Source organism: Lissotriton helveticus, chromosome 3_1 (genome assembly GCF_964261635.1).
Source record: "Lissotriton helveticus chromosome 3_1, aLisHel1.1, whole genome shotgun sequence".
Taxonomy (NCBI): domain Eukaryota; kingdom Metazoa; phylum Chordata; class Amphibia; order Caudata; family Salamandridae; genus Lissotriton; species Lissotriton helveticus.
The window spans coordinates 352,563,942-352,586,165 of record NC_136061.1 but is presented as its reverse complement, the minus strand read 5'-3'; the positions used below and the strand labels follow the sequence as shown (position 1 = coordinate 352,586,165).

At 47.6% G+C, this 22,224-nt stretch overlaps 1 protein-coding gene and 1 long non-coding RNA gene across 3 annotated transcripts in view; both read left to right on the top strand.

Annotated features, from left to right (window-relative positions):
* Positions 1-22,224, top strand: part of NSRP1 (nuclear speckle splicing regulatory protein 1) — a 363,819-nt gene that overhangs the window by 235,988 nt on the left and 105,607 nt on the right. The window lies entirely within an intron of this gene.
* On the top strand, positions 5,119-5,691 carry LOC144824541 (uncharacterized). The gene is made up of 4 exons (XR_013609005.1): positions 5,119-5,183; positions 5,269-5,349; positions 5,472-5,543; positions 5,635-5,691. It is a non-coding gene; the product is annotated as an uncharacterized LOC144824541 (long non-coding RNA).

The window sequence follows — 22,224 nt, the reverse complement described above, 5'->3', positions numbered from 1 at the left end:
GCCACGGCCAGACGGTGTGAGGCACGGTGATGCGATTCAGTTGGCATAAAGTGAGTTCTGTACTGCCAGAGAAGCACTGGAGAGCGGGTATCAGCCCAGTTTCTCTTCTGATGCCTTGATACTGTAAACATCTAGTTTCCAGTGCATCGTTGAACACTATAAATGTTGTGCCGTGCTGTCTAGCACCTTAGCTGCGATGTGAACGTCCAGCTCCAGTGCTGGACGTTCCATTGCGCAGGTGCAGTTGGAACGTTCAACGGCCGACGGCAGCACTACGGAGGTAGTGATGCCGTTGGTCGTGCGCAGCACTTATGAGGCTAGAGAAGCTTCAGTGACCATTATACTTGAATGGGTCGGGGAAGAGAACTGAATGGGTCGGGGAAGAGAACTGCTAAGTATTGCAGCTTGCTCAAGATAACTTATCTTAGTGTTGTTATTAATTAGAACTTGTGTAGCATTCAATCTTTCATTGGCATGGCCTCACAGAACCCTTCTGGGGCCCATGGTTTGACTTACCAGTAGTTTCCTTGGCAATCCATAGCCTGATTCGGTTTTCTTTAGGGTGTGATCAGTAAGGCTAGTGTGCCATTTCATTGTTCAAGAATTAATGTTTGGTGATGAGAGAGAGTTGCACTAAAGTGCCTCCATATTTCCTTGGTTGCCCCAGCCTTGAAAGTTATTATGTGTGAGGAGTAATTACATAGTTGGGGTGTTGGCTGTACTGGCAGAGTCTAAATGTGTGTTGGAAAGTAATGTGTGTTATGTCTTGCTAGGCAGTGTTGTTAGGAGCTCTTTGATATCCATTAATGTTGCATACCTGTTACGTTATGTTAAACGTTAAATTGCTTATATAGCGCAACGTTCACCGGATTGGTTTCTTGGCGCATCAGGACATGGCAGATCTGAGCTAAGTCAGTGGGCTATTCGTTGTAAGCTTTTGAAAAAAAACAGGTTTTCAGTTGTTTTCTGAACTGAAGATGAGCGTCAGTAGTGTGTATAGATGGGGGGGATGGAGTTCCAAAGTTGGGGAGCTAACGTAGAGAACCTAAGTCCCCCGTGTTTGATGCGCTTGAACCTAGGGATGAACAAAGGGTTGTCGCTCGATGATCGAAGGGTACGAGAAGGAATATACTTCTGTATTTTTTTGACAATGAACTTTGGACCTTTTTTTGAAAGCGCCTTGTGTGTTGTACATACAAGTTTAAAGGCGCTGCGTTGAACCACCGGGAACAAGTGAAGTTGTTTCAACAGAGGCTTCACATGCTGACGAACAGGGAGATTGAAAATTAACCTGCTTTGTAATACGTGAGTGTTATGTTCTGTCCGTTGTGTGCAGATAGTAGTGCTTGTGAGAGTTGAGATGCTGTAAGATGTGTGTTGTCAGCAGATTGGGATCGAACTGTGTAGCATATGTGTGCAGCTTTGTGTGTAGTGACGGAGTTTTGTATTCTATCTTGTAATCTTGAGGGGGAATGAAACACATCATTAAGCCTTGCTTTTGCTGTATGCGACAATGAAACGCTGTTAACGACTAAAGTTCATGCCTGTCCCCTTCAATGGAACGGAGTGTGCAGAAGCTACTCTAGGGCTGGTGTTAGTCTCTTGAATCCATTGATGTGAAGCTTATGGGCAGGGAGGATAACCAGCTGAGTGAACGTTCAAACTAGCTTTTTGCATTAAGCCGCCTACTCATCAATCCACTCGAAGCTTTCCGATGAGCCATTCTTGTACTTCACTGCATGCATGCCAACATTTGCAAACAGTTAAAAGGGACATTTAGAAAATTACCAGTGTATTTGCTTTCCCCATGGACTTGCATAACAGTGGAGGAGGTTTTAAGCAAAAGAATGTAAAAACATCCTGCCTAAATCAGAAACATTGGAATGTATGCTAGAGGTATCACCACAAAAGTATAAATACATTTGCGATTCCTAGTAAAGGCAGCGAAGTTTCCTAAGAATCCAGACAGAGGCTAGTTGCGTAGGCTTGGGTTTGAAATTCAGGTCCGCTCATGGAGTTTGCAGAGTTTTTCCCACTCCTCGTAGCACACGTAGTTCCGAAAAACTCCGCTCCATTTAGCAAAGTATTTTCCTCACTCGCGCTCATCAATATTAAGCTGGCGATCGAGGGAAATCTTACTCCGGACCACCTCTCGGCGAGATTTCTGCGGGCGCGCGCCGGTTGGTACTGCTTGTTTTGAGAAACCTTCCATTTATGTTGAGGAAGATGCCGCTCGAGTGGTACATCTACTCAAGCGGCAGGGAGAAGAAGCACTCTCTTGCGCTGCACATTGTGCCGTTCGCACTGATTTTACAGAGCAGGACAAACACCCAGTGCTGAAAATCAGCGCGAACGGCATAACATAACGCACTCTGTCACTTGGAACTCCGCTTAGCGCTGCCGTGTTTTTTGGTCACTACGAGGAACTCCGCCCAGGCCTATATTTGCAATACACAATTGCCTGGTCTCAGTTTTAGGCTGTATTTTTTAATTATCAGCAAAGTATGAGCCTGTATTTACTTCCAAAGCTCATGTGTTATTTCACAACATTTAAATCATATAAGTCATTACTTCATACTGCCAAACGCAACAACTCTTTTTTAGAGAAAGGAGAAGCAAGAAACCGGGTCAAATTCAAACAGCCGACAGCATGGGAAATGAGAACCCGCAGAAACCATTACAAAATCTAACAAACGTCAATAGTCAACTTGTCTGACAAACAATTAACAGTCCATGAGACTGAAGTTTTAGAGTTGGGGTTGAAATTTGTACCCGTAGTCAACACTGATTTGACCAAACTTAAAATAGAGGCGCTGGAATTTTGCAGAAAATTACGATTAAAAGCGTACTTCGCAAACAGAGAAGATACACGACCTCAGGAACCATCTGGCCTATCTAATAAGTCCAAATTCACACCTCCTCCCCAAACTGTTCCCAAGGAAATCATAGCATTTGAGCAAGCCGTTCTTTCATCCATCACGCAGTTGAGCAAACAAAAGATGTTTTTTAAAAGCAACTTGACAAAAGAACATCAAGCAGCCATACGGGACCTCAGAAATGACGAAACCATAGTAGTTAAACCTGCGGACAAGGGTGGGGCCTTGGTGGTCTGGGCCAAAGACAAATATGTGGCAGAAGCACACAAACACATCGATCAAGTGGATTGGTATAGAGTATTAAAAGAGGATCCAACAACACAAATACAAAATGAAATACAAATCAAACTAACAGAGGGATTTGACAAAGGCATTTTAGGCCCCAAAGAATTCGAGTACTTAATGAAAAAGAAACCACGTACTCCGGTAATATATTTTTTACCTAAATTACATAAAAACTTAACCGAACCACCCGGGAGGCCAATCGTCTCCGGATGTGATTCGATATTGGAGCCACTAGCCAAATACGTTGATGTGTTCTTGAAACCGTTAATAGGCGAGGTAAAATCATACCTTCGTGACACCATGGACTTTATTAATAAGATACAGGAAGCAACGTTTGATGAGAGCCGAGATTTGATGGTGACCTTTGATGTCATCTCCCTCTATACACAAATTCCTCAAGAGGAGGGACTCGAAGCAATGGAGTTCTTCCTAGAAACTCGTCCAAAACCACAAAGAGTGCCCACAGAATTCATCATAGACCTTGCTAGAATAGCTTTAAAAAGGAACTACTTCAGGTTCATGGACACGTTCTACGTGCAGGTGAAGGGGACCGCCATGGGGTGTCCTCATGCCCCGGAGATGGCGGTCCTTTTCATGGCCCTGTACGAGGAGCGTTTCGTGTACCATAACAACCCATTCTTTGACAAAATTGTCTCGTGGTATCGTTACATCGACGATATCTGGTGCCAATGGGGGGCTCAAAAGAAACATTGACTCAATTCCACGAATGGCTAAACTTGAGACACCCAGACATTAAGTTCACCGTGACATCTAGTAAAACTTGTCTCACATTTTTGGATGTGGAAGTCTTCCCACAAGACCAAAAATTATTCACAACATTACATCGCAAGGAAACTGATAAAAATACAACTCTCCACTACACCAGCTATCATCCTCAAAACCTAAGAGCTAATCTCCCCTATAGTCAAATGCTTAGGATTCGGAGGAATTGTGCAAGAAAAGATGACTTTATAGCACATGCTGAAATAATGAGCAACCAATTAAGAACAAGAGGTTATCCGGGCAAATTGTTAAAACATTTGACTAAACGTGCTTGGCACACACCCAGAGAGGAATTGTTGATAAGAAAACAAAAATATCCCACTGACAAGTTAGTATGTGTGTCAACATATGGTCCACATACAAATAAGTTCAAATCCATTATTCTAAATAATTGGCACTTGATTGCGGGGTCTGAAATGCCTTTAGACAAACCACTCTTTGCTCTTAAGAAAAACAAGAGCATAGGACAGTAGATTGTCCGGGCGGATTTGGGGGTGAGTCAGGTCAAAACTGACCTACGCTCGTTATGGAAATTGAAGCCTGTAGAAGGGCACCACAAATGCGGAACTTGTGTGTCCTGTCCCAACACGGTAGAAGGAACAGAATTCGAACACAATAACATCAAATGGATACACAAAGAATTCCCCAATTGCAAAAGTCGCAATTTAGTCTATGCCATTATCTGCCCTTGCTCAAAACTGTATATAGGCAAGACGACCCAACAAATAAATCAAAGGGTAGCACAGCATCGTTCAAGAATTAAGCAAAACATACTAACAGCCCCGATGGTACAACATTTTCAGCAATGTGGACACAGTGAAAAGGATTTTAAATGGACTGTATTGTCCGGCATTAAAATCCCCACACGAGGAGGAGATGTGGAAAGTTTATTAATGCAAAGGGAAGCATATCTGATATTAAAGTTCAATTGCGTGATCGATGGGATGAACGAACTTTCCGAACTTCAAAGGAACATCTACTGACCCCTCTGAGAGAAACACTGGCACGTAATGAAATGCGCACAGGCGCAAGTAAATCACACAAGAACCACATTTAAACATACTCCTAATAAAACAGCGATCGCCCCCTTTAACTCACCAAAAACTACATGTTCCATAACCACCTGCGATAGGAATCACATGACTATGAAGGCGTGGTGTCTATTCACATACAGCACCGCCACAGCCGAACGCTTACTAGCAGAAGCGTTTGAACGAGCGTCACATTGAAAGAAACAAGGTGAGCAATCGACTTAAAATGCAGTGCCCCGAGTGCAACTTAGCCTTAAACGCGCAAGATTAATGAAGCCTTCTAACCTTTTTAGCAAAACAACAGTGAAGATGGCCAACCAATTTACAAAATGAGGAATCGTTCCCAGGCAGCAACACAACTGCGGCAGACACAAGTAAGAACCCGCTCCACAGAAACCATTGTCTAAACATTCATGTAGTTAGATTGCTCTTTCACCCAAACAGGTTCCGATTAGAACTGACACAAGCTATTCTGTTATTTTTTAAACGAACATAGGGGTGAATTCGCTAGACGGCTGCAACGTGGGATTCGTCACCTGTACGAGCCCACCGCATTCATCACTTACAAGTAAGTCCTGTGTAGGCGCGTCATGTTCTAAGAAATGCCCCAGTTAAAGTGTTTTAGACACAAACTGATTCCCTTCTTTCACACCACACAGGTAGTGAAATGAAAACAATTTCAGAGTTCTAACGTGCGGCGCTGGAATGAGAAGGTAAATTCCAGACGCACATAAAACTAGAGTACAACAACCCCCAATTGAATAAGGAGAAGGCACTAATAATGTATTTTTAACCTGTTAGGTACCCAGGTTCGCCCTGAGGAAAAACCCGAAAGATTGGACCGGGTTTGGAAACGCGTCGGCTTTTCCTGAGCACATCAATCGCTCCGTCACCAAGGGTAGAAAATAAAAACAGGGTGTCCGAGTTGGACACATCAGTTGAAAATTGCCCCATGGTGATAATCAGTCCTCCTAAAAAGACATTCAGAAATAACACAGACAGGACTGAAGCTTAATTGATTCTGGTGTACCTCTGAAAAATGTCACTTTTAATTTAACCATGAAATCGTGCATTTATATGTTGTATATGTCTTGTGCATAACATGATTTAATGTCTAAAAATGTTTATATAAGTTTTGATCGTGTTTGAACCTCATGTAAGGAATGAAGTAATGACTTATATGATATAAATGTTGTGAAATAACACATGAGCTTTGGAAGTAAATACAGGCTCATACTTTGCTGATAATTAAAAAATACAGCATAAAACTGAGACCCGGCAATTGTGTATTACTAGTATTTATAGGTCCAGCCTGGTTCCGAGGACAAACCCTAATTGTGTACAGGCCTATATTTGAGCACGTGTTTTGAGGTTGCTGCCTAAGACTATGCACCACGATTACCTACAGTTGGCACATGCGTTGATCAGTGACAGATCACACATCCCGCCTCAGTGGAAGACAGCTATGTGAGCCCACACTTATCACCTCGATCCTTTCTAGATTCCATTGGCCTTCTTCTCAGAAGCCGAAGATCCTTGTTGCCTAGGGCCTTGAGGACTTACCTTCGCATCTGGGTGGATCCTGCGGAGTCCTGGTAGAAGCCAGGGAATCTTGTGCTTTTTTCATCCCTTTCGATTCTTGGCCGCACCACCCTCACATCCCTAACACCAGGGCCGGCGCTAGGCATGGGCAGTGTGGGCAGCCGCCCAGGGCCTCGCGCTCAGGGGGCCTCGCGCCCCCGTGAAAGGTCACACGTTCACAGCTACAGGGCCCCCTGCCTCACCTGATCGCGCCCCCGTGAAAGACACACATTCACAGCTCACTACAGGGCCCCCTGCCTCGCCTGATCGCGCCCCCGTGAAAGGCACACATTCACAGCTCACTACAGGGCCCCCTGCCTCGCCTGATCGCGCCCCCGTGAAAGGCACACATTCACAGCTCACTACAGGGCCCCCTGCCTCGCCTGATCGCGCCCCCGTGAAAGGCACACATTCACAGCTCACTACAGGGCCCCCTGCCTCACCTGATCACATCACATTGCAGGTGGGGGAAGGTGCAAACGGATTGGGGGCGGCATAACAGCTGGGCCAGCAATTATGTTGGCTCACAATGTCAGGGGTGGGGCAGCGCCTCGGATAAGTACCGGCCATTCTAGGCTCTGTTTCTGCATTTTGTTTCCAGGCAACGGAGGCCCCTTTGTTTCTTGGCAGCACCAGCCGGACACAGGTAAGAGGAGGTGGGTGAAGGGAGGAGGGAGCAGCCAGATCAACTGGCGTTAAGTCATTTGTTATCCTTGACAGCAGGCATGGCTGTAATTTCCTTTTGTACAACAGGAAGAAAGGTCTCATCTTGCAGTTTGTTTCCGCGCATGTGGAATAAATGCCTGACATATTTAACAAGTCAAGAAGGTGGCACCCTGTTTACCCAGTAGCCCCACCATAAAAACGTTTATGTTGTAGATATCAACGTTTGCATTCTGAAACGTGTGTTTTGTTTTTGTATGTGTGCCAACAAATTCTGGCAAGCAAAAAGCTTTAATTTATAGAGAAATGTCTGGTTTAAGGAGTCCATACGGGTCGGGCAAAGCGCTTACGTTTCATAGGGCGAGACTTAAACCTCTTTCTACCCCATGAATTTGAAAAAAAATGTTACTTTATTTGTGAGGGCTTCACTTCAGAATGTGGAGATGGTCTCTGAATAGTTGCCACTCCCCCCTCCCAAAGTTCATACACACTCCTGCTCGCATCTGCTCGCTGTCCCACGGTTTTCCGCAAAGCCCTCAAGTTTCCCTAGTCAATGCGTTAAGTATCCCATCCACTCCAGATTTGTGCTCGGTATTACCGATTTAATGGCAAAGCCAACAGGTCTTGCATTTTGTGACTTATTTGTTATTGCCAATGGCTTTTAACCCGGCTCTACAGTGCAGCATAGCTAAAGAATATTAATAATAAAATTCCTATGACGGCTCCGTCATTTTGAATGTAGGTGCACCATGCTTTTGCACACCTACAAAATGACTCAGGAACATTTTTTTAATACTTTTATTTTGCAATCCGAGTTGGAACAGGGAGGGCATGGGTAATGGAAGGAGGAAAGCAAACATGCGAGAGAGAGAGAGAGGAACAGCGAGATGGGGAGAGAAGCACACGGCTGAAAAGCAACAAGGGAGGAGAAGAGCACAATTGTGAGTGCATCACAAAAGGATGAGGGAGAGAAGCAATTGGGATTGAAAGAGCAACATCGAGCATGACAGGGGAAGAGAAGCACACTAGGGAGACAGCTTGAAAACACATGCATTCTTTTGGAGGGCTTGAGAAAAAAGAAGAAAGAAATTCCTTAAAAGTAGAAGTGGAAGGGTAAAAGTAAATTGCATATGTTCCAGGGGAGTGATAGACATAAGATGGGCAAGGCAAGCCATTCAAACGGAAGCAGGTAAACAAGAGTGACAGTAAAGCTGGCCAATGGAAATAAATGGGTGGGCTGCAAGTCCTTCTATGCTCCTTGTAATCTCACAATAAGTCTTTCACAACCAGAGAGGAATCGCCCTAAAATGTGGATCAGGAATAGCTGCTTATTGCAAATCAGGCAGTTCTTACAATACATCACAAGATTGAGCAAAAAAAAGCCCCAATAGTGACAAGTGCCATAACTATTGATGTTGACCTCTTAAAGGTAAAGCTAGCATGGCTATGCTATATAACTAAAAAAGGAGTGGTAAGGACTGGTTTTGTGGAAGTAGGAGACTGTAAGATACTTTGTGTAGATTGGAGAAAGGTACCGAGCATGCCTCTGGAACACATTCACCTCTGCCAAGTGTTTGTCATAGCAAGCTCTGTTTTTTTACCCTCGCCCTGCCTTTCCTGGCCCATTGTTCATTGGAAGGGCTGAAACTCACAGGATAACTAGGGAGTACAGAGTGACTAGGGAGTGCTAGGGAGTGCAGAGTGACTGCAGAGTGCTAGGGGGAGCTAGGGAGTGCTAGGGAGTGCAGAGTGTCTAGGGAGTGCAGAGTGACTAGGGAGTACTAGGGAGTGCAGAGTGACTAGGGAGTGCTAGGGAGTGCAGAGTGACTAGGGAGTGCTAGGGAGGGCAGAGTGACTGCAGAGTGACTAGGGAGTGCAGAGTGGCTAGGGAGTGCTAGGGAGTGCAGAGGGACTAGGGAGTGCTAGGGAGTGCAGAGTGCAAGGGAGTGCAGAGTGCAAGGGAGGGCTAGGGAGTGCAGAGTGACTAGGGAGTGCAGAGTGACTAGGGAGTGCTATGGAGTGCTAGGGACTGCAGAGTGACTACAGATATTAAGCTAATGGCAATGTAAATGACGATGCCACTTTTTGTCAATGTTACTGATATCCACATTAGTTAGCTTCCGTGATGCCAAATAAGATCAATAGTACTACGATGTCGCTTTCTGTGATGTCACTTCTTGTGACGCAATATGCAATTAGGGGGGCCTCGCATCTTCCCTTTCGCCCGGGGCCTCAGAAGGCCTAGGACCGGCCCTGCCTAACACTGCATGTTTTGATACCTCTTTTTGAGATGTGACAGTGTATAAGGTTTAAAGTTTCAGAAAAACATTTATTTGAAAATCTGACAGTTTTACATTGCATCTCCTCGGCATACAATTCTCCATTACTTCAGTAAAAGGTATCAAAAATCAGTTTAGGCTAAATTCTCTTAATTTCCTTTGTGGAAATTAAGCGAAGTACCCGAAAAATGAAATGAAATTATGTGAAATGTCAGTCTAGATTTGCAATGTCTGTATTGCCAAATGCTTCCTGTGTCTTATTTTGAACAGGAGGACGCATTTCACACTGGGAAAAAGGGCACTGCTTGTGACTCAAACAAGACGCTCATATTCCGTTCGCGTCGTTTTCGAGCGTTTCAACAGAATTACATCTGTTACACGATGGGGCGGGAATCTCGGGCAGTTCGTACTAACAGACATAACCCCAAATGCTGGACATTACGCGGGCATAAACAAAATGTTGTTCTGTTCAGCACGGTGTTGAGCTCATTTTTGCACACCTTCTGGGAAGAACAGCATGGATGTGCTCAACCTGGCCTTGGAGCCCATTGCCAAGCTGCGGGACATTTAATAAAAAGCCTGTTGATAAGGCAAACAATATGAAAGAACAGGAAGTGCCTCTATCGGTGCTGCTTCCACAACAGGAAATTGTCCTCGTAAACCTTCGGAGAGAATAATCAGCGCTGCTGTGGGATAAAGACTGGTCAGGTGAGCCTCCGCCCTCCGGAGAATGTAATCTCCATTTCTGCAAAATGAAAAAGGCTTCGACTCGTTCTTCCTGCAATAACAAACGCAGGCGACATCTTGTTTGATGTTCAATCACATTTGACAAATTGTCAATACAAACTCTAGAAACCTTTATCACGTCGTTTAACCAGGGTATGGTCGTGCCTTTGTGTGTAAAGTTTTGCGGTTCTGTGTCAAAGTAGAGTAGATAAAAGTAATTGTACACAGCAAAATAATTACTATTTGAAGGAGGGATTTTCTATTGCTACATCGAGTGTGTAATCCATAGGAACATAATTTGAGACTTAACACCAAGGCCCTCTCCAGTCTGCCTATCCCTATCTGCTGTTGATACACCAGCCACGCATGGTCTTCAGTTTTGACTTGATGGATCCAGTGCTGCAGCGTCCCTCTGTTTTTGTGACTTTTTAATTTGGACTATCTTAGCCTTCCTCTAATTTGCCCCCTTTCTCGTAGCAAGTTCCAGTGAATTTGAGTATTCCGTTTTATCTTTATCAAAGATCAGAGTGAACAATTAACATTCTCAAATGTGGGGTGTGTGGCTAGCAAGATGGCTGAGTAACATCAATTCCTGTGGAGTCCAACTAAAATCCGGCCATAATCCATCGATGCTCCTGCTATAGGGCGATGGACCAGTGCAGTACACTGGCACTGCAAGACAAGAGGAACCTGCATCCCTGATAGTTTGGGAGGTGTGTGCAGATTCTCCCTCCAAGACGCGGAGCTCATGGAGTAGTTGAGCTCCTTCCGAGCGAGTGTCCCAGCTGTGGCTGACTGGTGGTGGGGAGCCGGCGTTGAGTCTTGGTTGGCCCGTCTCTTTTTCCCTCCCAGCCCCCAAAGCCTTACTGGGAACTGCAACCAGCCCTGCCAAACAGCTCGGCCAGCCCTCTAGGGGGAGACGGGGGGTGTGGCTTAGCTGTTTGCTAGGGTTGGTTTCGGCTGATTTTGTTACAGGGCAGATATTGCTGACCCCCGGTAACAAAAACAGCACCCCCAGTGGCCCAAAACCGTCCCCCACCCTGGCGGCCCACCGGGGAAACGCTTGGAGCCCGCTATGGCCAGTCCGGTCCTGCCAGCCCTGCTCAGACGATACCTGCACGACTGCGGGCCCTGCATCTTCACATGCGGATGCGGGAAGGTGCCGGTGAGAGTGGAGTCTCTCCTGAGGAGATGGAAGGGGAGCGGAGCAGGGTGAGTGGTGGCCCGTCAGGCCCCCACCCGGAGTCGGGGATGGTGTCTGGTGGCCCACTTTCCTGTTGCTGCACCTGCGTCCCCGCACAAGATGGCGGCCGCCAGAACTGGAGCTCTTCCCCTCGGGTGTGAAACAAGGAGGAGGGCCGGTGAACGGGGAGACCCTTCGGCGAGAGCCAAGAGGGGTGTGGATTCCTGGTGTCCCTCCTCCCCTTCCCCTGATAAGGTGGTGTGGTCATCCACTCTGGGTGGCGAATTACCTGAGAAGGTGTGGATGGTGTGGGCTGGCAGGCTACAGTTTACGTTTGGGCCTGGACAGAGACAGGAGAGAGCAGGCTTGAAGTATGTGTAACCCAGGCGACTGGGAGTGCAGGTGATTGCTGGACGTTTCCACTCCCAAGCTCTTGCTTATCTACCCGGGAAGAGGTCCACTGCTGTCCTTTCATCTTGGTGCTGGAGGGCCGGGTATTGGTAAATGGCCAAAGACAAAGACTCTAAACTGCCTGACAGGGGAATACGGACCGCTGCACCAAGACGGTCACTCCACTGACTGAGACTGACACTGAAACGCCAGCTATGCTGGTCAACACTGCCCTGCTTTCAGCTATCTAGTCCTCTAGAGAGTCCCTAGAGGGAAGGATCTGTGAGGTGCGCTCGGAGGTGTCATTTCTGCGGGAGGACCTAGGAAACGTGGCAGAGGGGCACCGAGTTTAGGATCTCCGAGCTAGAGGATGTGGGGCTTCATAAAGACATGGCCGGGGTCCCCTCTGCCACTAGGGATGCTGTCTGGAGACTGAAGGATGCTGAAAATCGTGCACTGTGCAACAACCTGTGTTTTATGGGATTCCAGGCGCGGATTGAGGGCACAGACATGAAGGCCTTCCTGGGCAACTGGCTGATGACGACCGTCCCTTCAGACATGTTCTCATCCTGCTTCATCATAGAGCAGGTACGACAAGTCTGAGCAGGTGACACAGTCCCCATCCCCCAGCCCTTTATGGGTGGAACTGAGTGCAAACTTCCATTTCCCACTTCAAGATCACTGTCCTAGAAGGGCCAAGGTCTAGATTGATGCAAGTTGTTTTTGTGGGTTACATTTACCGGGTGGTGGGCTACAGACCTCTCATACTCCTTGCACAAGTGATTAAGTTCAGTAGTGTGGTTTATTGCTCTTGGTGACAGGGTTGGGGGTAGGGATAGAGGGGTAGGTTCTTATCAGTTCATTAGGTTCCTAGACAATTGAAAACAGTACTATGTTAACAGTGGACATCCGGTCAGATATCACACCACACTGGATATATGACATGTCCAAGCCTCTTAGATGATTCAGGACTCACTGTTTTTATGTGGAATGTAAACTGCCTGGGTAATAGAGTCAAACTGGACCTTGTTGCTCAATACATACAATGACTGCAGCCAGATGTAGTCCTCTTCCAGGAGACACCCCTCAGGGGGACACACTGCTGTTTCCTGGGTAGAGGGATATTCATCATACTGGCTCTTGTCGACTTTACGTCTGAGTCGAGGGGAGTTGTTATCCTTATAAAGAAGAGTCCCCCCGTACCAAGCGACGAAAACGCAAATAGACCCCACTGCCAGATAAATGGGGGTACAGGGGCAGCGGGGACAGACAGCCATGCCCTTGCTCAGTGTATATGCACCACATAGATTGCAAATGCAAAAAGGACAATTGATGGACAGAATGTTGAACAATGTCAAACATTTACCCCAGTACAGAGATCTGGGCCTAAATCCATCGTTTGTCTGCCCCACTTGCCATTCCAGGTTAAACCCAGCCATATGCAAATCAGTTTTGACTCTGGCCCCTTGGGAACAATCCAGACCGAACTGCCAGGCCAGGTTCTCCCTGTACTGGAAAACAAGCATCCTAGAACCAGTTTCGGGGTTTCACATTTCATCAGCCAGGCTAGCTTGACTCTAGTGGCATGGAGAGCATGGGACCCACGTCGGGGCAAACCCGCCCCACTCGGGGTGACAAATCCAAAAAGAACAATTGATGGACAGAATGTTGAACAATTCCATTCCAGTTTAAACCTGCCATGTGCAAATCAGTCCAGCCTGAACTTCCAGACGAGGGTTTCCCTGGATTGGAAAACAAGCATCCTAGGATGCTGATAGGTGGAGTGGGCTGCCCCTCACATTTCTGGGGTAGGAAGCCATTTTAAAAATGATTACGCTTCCTAAGTTGCTTTATGCTCTAGAACACGTACTACCTTATTCCACAAGACATGTTCATTAAAGTTGATGGTGAGGTCCCTACTCTGGAACAAAGGGCATCCCAGAATAGCTCTGAAGACACTGCAACTCAACCCATACAATGATGGTATAGCACTCACAGATATTGAGGCATTCTACTGGGCGTGCACCTGATAAACATTACCAACTGGATTTTTGCCCTTCGGGACAACTCCACATTTAGGCTGGAAAGGTAGCGGCAACAAGTCAGTTCGCATCTGCACTATCTTTATGGTGGGATCGGGGCCCACCAGCTGCTGCCGGCGAACCAGGTGACGCTAGCGGCATGAGAAAAGGGCACTAGGTGCAAAGGCCAAACTCGTAAAAATACCAAAGTGATGCCCCTGAGTGTGGGAGGGTGGCTTCGTGAACTGAGGAACTGGCTGGGTTTTGGGCCGTGGGACACTATCAGTAGCTCCATAGTGGGAGACCTGCTGGAGAATGGAGATCTTGTGGGCCTCTCTTCCCTTCAGAGAGAATACCCATTGAAGCCCACACAATTCCTCAAATATGCCCAGCTACGACACGCCTGCCAGGCAGACCAACTGGGAGAGATGAAGATCCCGGAGTATGCTCCCCTTGAGGGACGGTTGCTTATGGATGAACTGGGTATGGGGTCGATTTCACTCACATATAGGACCCTAAACAATAAGAATATAGATTGGGAGGCGACATTGATGCACCCCAAAGAAGTGGCGATAAAATCCAAACTGAGGGAAATTCAGTTTAAGAATCTACACACGGTGTATTACGATCGACAGAAGCGGTTTGTGATGGGTAGGGAGGCTTCCCCAGTCTCTGCACGGTGCAATGGGGAAAGCGGTACCTTCCTGAACACAATGTGGAGTTGTTCGCGAATACAAACCTACTGGGCTAAGATAACGAGGGAAATCAGTATGATTCTTGACGTCACTGTCCCTCTTGATCCGCAATATGTACTCCTGGGTATCCCTAGCAATTTGGATGCCCCATGGGCCGAGCCTATATTCAGTAACCCGAGTTTGGTAGAGGGCAAGAGGGACGTGGCTAGGCTGTGGGGGGCACATTAGTCCCATACACTACAGGAATCGAGGCGTGTAAGGGACATGTACATGGCCGCAGAGAAAGTTGCCTACAAAAGCAGGGGTTGTCCCTGTAAATTCCATAAGGTGTGTTGAGGCTGGCTAAACTTTTATGCACTGGGGGAGTCAGAGAGGGAAGCTGGACTCCCATTAACAATGGAAACCAACTGATGGCAAGTGCTACAGCAAAGTCGAAAATCATGCTTACAAATGTACTGTTTACTGTTAGGATGCTACACGCCCTGTATGCTATTGTGCTGAAATTGTGGTTCATCTTAATGAAAAACAAAGAGGGTCCCTAATAATTCTGGGTGGGTTTGGAGAAGGAAGCAGGGAAATAACAAAGTAAACAACAGCAAGCCTTCTCCAAAACAATATCATTTAGTCAATTGCAGTCCGTCCATGATATATAAACTGTTCTGTTTCCGACCAATGGTTTTTAAAGTTTATTTATCAAAAGTACAAAAAAAAATTTAATACATCTTTTTTTCTTTTATATATTAATATTCATTATACATAAAAAGCAGGAACATATACCACAATATTTTCAGACCGATAAACATACAAAGCAAAAAAAGGCATTCACAAAAGTAACAAACAAGAATAATTCATTCTATATTTGTGTATGAATTGATCAAATGTTCAAGTTCAACATTAGTGCATTATTAAACAGAAATGCTCCGACACGCGTTTCGGAAGTGACTGGAAGATGAACGTATCCTTCACCGATGCGCTGTCTGTATGCAACATGTTCAGTGGCAGAAAGCCATCTGCAGGGGATGCATTCTCATTTGTTATAAGACTGCGCAGGGTGCTCAACACAAGTTCACAACCAGTTGTATGAAGAACAGGGGAAAAATGTAAAATAAGTACACTAAATACTATTACAAGATAAGGACAATAACGGAGCCTAGAGAATCAAGAGGGAATCATGCTAACTCACCACTTGATGTGTGTCTAGAGATAGAAGCAGAATGTGTCCAATAATCATGCTGTCTCACCAAGCAAAGTGTGTCTAAGTTTAGAATCAGAATGTGTCCCAGTAGTCAAAAAGGTAAGAAACCAGTGTTAGAACATGGAAAAAAACAGACTGGTCCGGATGCGGGACCACAAAAGAGACCGTCGATATTGATCAAGGATTGCTGGCCGCTATTTTGGCCTCTGGACCGTTTATTATCCCGTTTGACTTGTGCTGTTGGGATCTAGCCTCCTGGTAATTACGGAGGTGATTACGGAGATTGTTGGCTGTGATTTTGGCTATTGGATTTTGAAATGATTGTATTCAGTAATCAACCTCCCAGTGAATACTGAGGACCGATTGTATCATCTTGAAACCCTGTGGTACTTTCACATCTTTCTTATGAATTACTCCATGACGAAGTTCCAATCGGAACGAAACGCGTTGGCTGATGTCTCAATTTTAAAATGAAAAAATAATAAAGGATATACTTTTCGAATATATTGGAAGCTCATTGACTTCATTCTGGTGCATCATCCTTCTCCTTATAGACTGTCATAGAATACCTGTGAGTAAATACACTGTAGGACTTAGAGTAGAAATTTAACACCGTAAGCCACATTATCAGACACGAATAATGGATGGCACGTAGATAAGGAGTCCTCAAACTCTCTTGGGCGCAGTGTAGAAGGCAGACCCCCCAGGATATAGCGGCATGGATTAGCAAATTTAGCGGCACAAAAAAGGAAATTTAGCGGCACAAATATGGAAATTTAGCGGCAATTTTGCGGCATTTTTTTGGGCCATTTTTCCTACAACAAACACAGATATCTTTGTTTTTGAGTTATTTAGCAACATGAAGCTATGAGACTCTATTGCTGCTGCTTTCTGTCCCGAAGGGAGACAAGAGAAGGCACGAGCGTAAAGGCACGAGCGTACAGGAGATGTGCACGCGTACGGACAGGAGATGTGCTTACCATACGCATTTACATCTCCTGTCCCCGGAGGCTGGCAGCGCCTTCAAACTCTTTTATGCAACAAGACTTCATGGGGTCATGTATTAGCCCATTTTATATCCTTACTAGGGAACCCCCGGATTTCAGATATTCCAAGTAGCTTACGTTCTAGTCATTGAAACATACAGATGTACTCAAAAAAGTAAGCACATTGTGAACATCCACACAGAAAACACAAGGAGAGCAAAAAAATCACGCCGTCCCTCTCTCTCTCGCCGTCCCTCTCTCACCGTCTCTCACGCTGTCCCTCTCTCTCTCACCATCTCTCACGCCGTCCCTCTCTCTCTCATCATCTCACGCCGTCCCTCTCTCTCACCATCTCTCACGCCGTCCCTCTCTCTCACCATCTCTCTCGCCGTCCCTCTCTCTCTCACCATCTCTCACGCCGTCCCTCTCTCGCCATCCCTCTCTCACCGTCTCTCACGCTGTCCCTCTCTCTCTCACCATCTCTCACGCCGTCCTTCTCTCTCACCATCTCTCACGCCGTCCCTCTCTCTCACCATCTCTCACGCCGTCCCTCTCTCTCTCACCATCTCTCACGCCGTCCCTCTCTCACCGTCTCACTCCGTCCCTCTCTCTCACCATCTCTCACGCCGTCCCTCTCTCTCTCACCATCTCTCACGCCGTCCCTCTCTCTCTCACCATCTCTCACGCCGTCCCTCTCTCTCACCATCTCTCACTCCGTCCCTCTCTCTCACCATCTCTCACGCCGTCCCTCTCTCTCTCACCATCTCTCACGCCGTCCCTCTCTCACCGTCTCACTCCGTCCCTCTCTCTCACCATCTCTCACGCCGTCCCTCTCTCTCTCATCATCTCTCACGCCGTCCCCCTCTCTCTCACCATCTCTCACGCCGTCCCTCTCTCTCACCATCTCTCTCGCCGTCCCTCTCTCTCTCACCATCTCTCACGCCGTCCCTCTCTCGCCATCCCTCTCTCACCGTCTCTCACGCTGTCCCTCTCTCTCTCACCATCTCTCACGCCGTCCTTCTCTCTCACCATCTCTCACGCCGTCCCTCTCTCTCACCATCTCTCACGCCGTCCCTCTCTCTCTCACCATCTCTCACGCCGTCCCTCTCTCACCGTCTCACTCCGTCCCTCTCTCTCACCATCTCTCACGCCGTCCCTCTCTCTCTCACCATCTCTCACGCCGTCCCTCTCTCTCTCACCATCTCTCACGCCGTCCCTCTCTCTCACCATCTCTCACTCCGTCCCTCTCTCTCACCATCTCTCACGCCGTCCCTCTCTCTCTCACCATCTCTCACGCCGTCCCTCTCTCACCGTCTCACTCCGTCCCTCTCTCTCACCATCTCTCACGCCGTCCCTCTCTCTCTCACCATCTCTCACGCCGTCCCTCTCTCTCTCACCATCTCTCACGCCGTCCCTCTCTCTCACCATCTCTCACGCCGTCCCTCTCTCTCTCACCATCTCTCACGCCGTCCCTCTCTCTCTCACCATCTCTCACGCCGTCCCTCTCTCTCTCACCATCTCTCACGCCGTCCCTCTCTCTCACCATCTCTCTCGCCGTCCCTCTCTCTCTCACCATCTCTCACGCCGTCCCTCTCTCACCGTCTCTCACGCTGTCCCCCTCTCTCTCACCATCTCTCACGCCGTCCCTCTCTCTCTCACCATCTCTCACGCCGTCCCTCTCTCACCGTCTCACTCCGTCCCTCTCTCTCACCATCTCTCACGCCGTCCCTCTCTCACCGTCTCACTCCGTCCCTCTCTCTCACCATCTCTCACGCCGTCCCTCTCACGCCGTCCCTCTCGCTCTCTGTCCCTCAGTCTCTGTCCCTCTCTCCGTCCTTCAGTCTGTCCCTCTCTCCGTCCCTCCGTGTCTGTCCCTCTCTCTGTCCCCCTCTCCCTCCCTCTGTATCCCTCTCCCTCCCTCTCCCACCCCCTCCGTCTCCCTCCCTCTGTCTCGCCCTCTTTGTCCCTTTCTCTCGGTGTCCCTCCCTCTCTCTCGGTGTCCCTCCCTCTCTCTCGATGTCCCTCCTTCTCTATGTCCCTCCCTCTCTATGTCCCTCTCCCTCCCTCTCTCACTCCCTCCCTCCTTCTCTCTGATAGGTGTGCAGCTATCCAGCCGGCCTCATAGCCGCCGTTCGTCATCCTAATCTTAGTTAAACCCTTTCCTTTTCCACACCTTGGCGATAGCGCTCTGTCTCAGTAGTTCTCCTCAAGCACTTAAATGCGGAACTCTACAAAAAGTTCATGTAAAATCTTCGGGGCATTGCAACGCTTGTCTATAGCAGCCGCTATTATTAACCTTATCTATGGTACTGGCTCAAGAAGGATGAAAGGCTGAGTCAGCCGCATGGAATACGAGTCTCCTACGTAAATGATCAGTGAGCTATGTTGTATCACATGGGATGGCAGAATGTATCCCGCAAGATGACCCTCTCTTAACCCCATCACTGCTGGGAGAGCGAACGACTTGTCCTGATGCAGCCATTCACAAGCGAGCGTCGCACTGAAGCCAGCATGTCCCCGCTAAAAGGGAGTATTATTTACAGGTGGTGACATTGGAGAGGAAGAAACACTATTTCCGTTCCTGGGGAAGGACGTGTCAGCCAGGGCTTTGTTTGACTCGCATCACTCTATTTAAGGAAGAAACAACATTCTGTCACATGAACAATATTGCGGCCAGTGAGGAACGTGACCTCGATTTCCAGGCCGAGGCGCAGCATTAAAACTTTACCTATGGCGTCAGACCTGAACCAGGGGGAGAGGTGCAGCTGGTGTTTCTGCTAGAAGCAAAGCCGGGTTGCATTATGGGTAAGGGCAATACCAGGCAGTATAGCCTACCTGCCTTCGGAGCAACAGTGAGCAGTCTTGTCGACCTACCACAGCACTCGTCCCCTCCTATTTTATTTATTTTTTCGCAGATTTATGTAGCGCAAACTCGGAAAGGAAGGGCACATTACAGCCTTTCCGAAGCGCCGTCTCAAAGCGTTCGGGGACTTTCATATATTTAGATCTCATCTCTGAAGTACTAATGGCTGGCAAAACGGCGGATTTCGCGGGCGTTTGGGCAAATATCGCGGGATTTGCAGCGTTCGGCCGATTTCGCGATTTTTTTGCAAATCGCGAAATCGCGATATCCTGGAGGGTCTGAGAAGGTCACTGATTCAAAGTAAAACCTAAGGCGAAAAGATCATCATGTAGCAAGTGCATGGAGTATGTCTGACCTGAGGTATAATCATCCACAGTATGGCTACATACCTAAAGTGCTGGAATATTGAAGCCAGAGTATGGGCCGTGTCTATCAGTCCAGGGTTCTCAAAAATCAGTAGCCCAACAAAATGTAGTTAAATATGAAAAAGTAATCCGAATGGACTCACACGTTAGGGGCGGCCAAAGTTTTCAATGTTAGACGATGCCTGTTTATGAAAGTTTTTCCTGCCAGTTTCACATTTGTATGTATGTATGTATAGGCGTTCTTATAAAGCGCTATCACTGTCACCCACCGGGCATCCTGGCGCTAAAGACTATTACTGACACAGAGCGAGATTTTACCAGCTTCTGATCTTACTACATTGTGCTGGGGAACAGATAGGTCTTTAACTCCTTTTTAAAGATGGAGAGTACTTCCAGGCTCCTAAGACTCAGCGGTAAGGAGTACCACAGTCGTGCCGCGGCAGTTCTGAAGGAGCGACCGCCCATCCGAGTCCTCTGAAACCTGGGTATCACCACCAAATGTGCCGATGCTGATCGGAGTGTTCTTACGGGAGTGTACCAGGAGAAAAGATCCTGTAAAGGGACCGGGCCTTGACTGTGCAGAGCCTTAAAAACAATACACAAAGCCTTAAAATTCACCCGTTGATGAATTGGGAGCCAGTGAAGAGCCCTGAGCGCCTTAGTGGAAGAGTCCGAGCGGCGTCGCGAAAGTGCCAATTTAGCGGCACAATTCTGAATCCGCTGGAGTTTCCCAAGCACGGTAGATGGAGCCCCCAGAAGCAGTGCGTTGCAATAGTCAAGACGACTAAGGATTATGCTCCGCACTACTTCTGGTCTTACCGATGCCGGGAGCAGAGGTAGAATCTTTCTCAGGGATCCGAGTAGAGCCATGCATGTAGCCACTGTCTTATTTACTGAGATGTCCAGTTGCAAATCGGAACTAAACATGACCCCTAGATTCCGAACTGAGTCAGCAGGCAGATTAGCGCCCAGGAAGTCAGGAGGCCAAAAACCCTGTGGAAGGAGTCTGGGGATCCGGTCCAAGGAGCAGTGTAATACTTCTGTTTTCGAGCTGTTATATTGAAGGGAATTTTTCCCTAGCCATTCTGCCGTGGCCCTCATGCATTGGTGGAACACCTCCTGTGACACCCCACCCTTACCCTCAAACGAGAAGATAAGCTGGGTGTCGTCAGCGTAATTGATAACTGTAATGCCAAACGACCTGACCAGTGTGATCAGGGGACGGAGGTACAGGTTAAAGAGGATAGGGCTGATGGCCGAGCCCTGGGGAACTCCCTGTCCCACCCTCTTGATGTTAGATTGGTAGGGCGGTAGTGCAACTACCTGATGTCTTTGCCCGAGATAAGACACCAACCATTCAAGGGCCAAACCTGACACCCCCACCTCCGACAATCTCCTGATCAGAGTAGCATGGTTGACCGTGTCGAACGCGGCCGACATGTCAAGCAGCACTAGAAAGGTTGCCTGACCCATGTCGGCCCGCGTCCGAAGATCATCAAGGACAGTCACCAAGGCTGACTCTGTCCCGTGTGCCGGTCGAAACCCAAACTGAGCCACGTCCAAACAATCGTTTTTCTCAAGAAAGTTGGATAGATGTTTTGTGGCCAGTTTCTCTAAGATCTTGATGGGAAATGGCAGGAGGGAGATGGGCCTAAAGTTAGCTGGGCATGTGGGATCCAGGTTTTCCTTTTTAAGCAATGGGGAAACCACCGCCAGCTTCCAGCAGTCTGGCACCCGTGCCGAGGTGAGGGACTGACAGCAGGTGAGGAACAATGGTGGAAACAGCTCTTCACGACAGAGTTTCCAGAATCTGGGTGGACACCCCATCAGCCATGGAACAGAAGTCCTCAAAAGATGGTAAAGGGAACGTGCTTAGCTCCACAGGTTTAATGCGCTCCTTCCCGTTTTCTGGCAAGATGGAATAGTATATAGTGCTGCCAGATTGGGGGGGGGGTTATTTAAGATGTTAGTAATTTTGTCCTCAAAGGCTAATGCTAACTGATCACAAAGAGCTTGTGAGGCCGGGATGGCATTTTTGGTACAGCTGGGGTGGGCCAGGTCCTTAACGATCTTTAATAGGGCCTTGGATTTGTTAACCGCTGCCAGCAAAGAGTCTTCTAAAAATCTGGCTTTGGCCACCTTGATCTGGGTCTTGTAGTATGCCAGTGCTTGCCTGAAGAGGACCCTATGCGATTCCAGGTACTGTTTCCTCCAGGTTCGCTCGGCCCGTTTGCATTGTAGCTTGAGCTGCCGGAGATCTTCCGAGTACCATGGCATGGCAAGGTTGGTCCTATCTTTGATT